Genomic DNA, 2,500 nt, shown 5'->3' on the forward strand with positions numbered 1-2,500 from the left:
TCCCCAACCCCTCCCCTTTCACCCAAACCATTTCCCCCAACCACTACCCCTCCCTAAACCCCTCCTCCTCCATCCAACCCCTCCCCCCTCCCCTCAACCTCGCCTCAACACGGAGACTCCGACGGATGCCCCGGCACGCGCGTCCACAGCCAAATATGCGCACTTGCACATGCACACGTGATCATATCGCGCTGAAGAACTAGTCGAGATCCGGGGCCAACCCCGGAAATGGAAGACCTGGACACAGAGAGACACGTTCTCGCATAAGCACGCAAGCTAGAAGTGGAAGTTCCCGGCGCCCAAGAAATCGCGAGAAATCACAAGAAAGCAGGAAAAGGTAAGAAATTTCTTTTTTCATTTATTTACCTTTTTTTTGGGGGGGGGGGAATGGCCTTCAAAAGTACGACGGGACTCAGACTTTTTTCTATTTTCTCCTATCTATGTATATATTCATTAATTCATTCATAACGAACATTAGATCTGTAGGTAATTACATTTTCAGGAGCTTTGCATGAACGACATTCAAAAATGCGACGAGAATCACGTTTTTTTTTTCAAATATATTTTTCCTATTAATATCTACGTATACATTTACTAATTAATTTATAATATCGACCATTAGATATGTGAGTAATTACATTTTCAGGAGCTTTGCATGAATGATATTCAAATATGCAACGGGACTCGGAGAATTATTTTCTATTTGTTACCTATTTTTTCCTATTTAATATATATGTATATTTATTTATTCACCTATAACAACGAACATTAGATCTGTGGGTAATTGAGCTATGCATGAATGACATTCAAAAATGTGACGAGAATCATGGAATTTTTGGGTCGTTTTTTTATTTCTTATTAATTTTTCATATATCTTCATCTAATATTTTTATATCTATCTATTCATTTATTTGAAATATCGAGCTTAAGGTTTCACTTGTATGTTTAATTATGAAGACTAATTTTAAGAAAATATATACTCGGGGTTCTTCGTGGATTGCTTTGAGCATGCTCTGGTCAGTGTAACAAAAATATTCCTTCTGGAGGCTTGACCCTTTCGTAGCCACGTGCAGAGTATAGACTTACAAAATTTAACGAATTTAGATGTAACTATAGAGTGAGTGTGTGTGTGTGTGTGTGTGTGTGTGTGTGTGTGTGTGTGTGTATGTGTGTGTTTGTGTGTGTGTGTGTGTTTGTGTCCGTGTATGCGCTCATTGTAAGTGTAGGGTGAACGTGTATATGTACGAAAGAAAAATATATATATACACCCAGTAGCCTCAGGCAGTCAATCACTTCACATTTTCTCAATCGCCCTCTCTCCACTCTTCTCTTCTTTCCCCTCCTCCCCTTTCTCTTCCCAATAGCCATTCTTCATTTACGTGTTCTAATCTCCTTTTTCTAATCGCTATCTCTGCTTCTTTTATTCATTTGATTTAAGTCTTCAAGATTCATTTATTTGCTCCCTCAAGCTAAAAGAGGTTAATCTATACAACTTCTTCTTCGTGGATTTATTCACTGTTTTCCTCCATAGTGCGCTAGTAGCGTAATCGGAAGCGTGCTGGTTTCGTATACGCTTAGTTTTGAGTTTGAATCCCGCACTTCTCTCTGATTTCCAACAATGACCTGCCCTAACAGCTCCCAAAGCGTATATGGCAAAGGTGAAGGACTCGGTGCAACTACTCAGCGCCTCCTGGCGTAGGCTCTTTACCTCCTCCTTTCCTCCACTTACATCCCTCCCTCCACCCAACCTTCTCTCGCGTCCTCTTCCTCTTGGACCCCTTGACCTCTTCAACACGAAGAACCACTTCGTAGAAACTCCCGTCTAAGGCCAGTCGATCTCACTTCTCTGACGAGGTCCCTCTGAATGGGGTCTCGATCAGTCGAGCTTCCTACCACTTTGGGGTCTGCCCTTTTCATCTAAATAGAATCACTTTTCCTCAGCTAGGAGAAAATCCTTAAAGTACGTCACGTTGCAAAAACGTATGAGGAAACCTTTCTTGAAGGCTAGTGCCAGAAGTTTTTTTCATCAGGGCCTCCCATGGCACCATTCCCGTCATTCCTCTACTCCCTGATATCCTCCATATAACTATATAACTATATATTTATATATATATATATATATATATATATATATATATATATATGTGTGTTTTGAATTATCCACTGTCGGAGAAACAAAACAAAAGAAACAGACGAACTGTATATTTAGACCACTACTGTGGTCCTCTTCAGCAGATGAAGAGGACCACTGTAGTGGTCGAAATATACAGTTCGTCTGTTTCTTTTGCTTTGTTTCACCGACAGTGGGTAATTTAAAACATTTTACTAAATGTGCTACTACATTTTCGTCTTGTGATATATATTATATATATATATATATATATATATATATATATATATATATATTAGTGAACTTAGGGAGCAGGTTTTCATTAATACATTTTCTATTAAAAATCACTGCATACTCTGCGTTGGTGATCTTCTTCTTAAGACTTTCTAT

This window comes from Oratosquilla oratoria, chromosome 5 (genome assembly GCF_046742065.1).
Source record: "Oratosquilla oratoria isolate Oo_2021 chromosome 5, ASM4674206v1, whole genome shotgun sequence".
NCBI lineage: Eukaryota > Metazoa > Arthropoda > Malacostraca > Stomatopoda > Squillidae > Oratosquilla > Oratosquilla oratoria.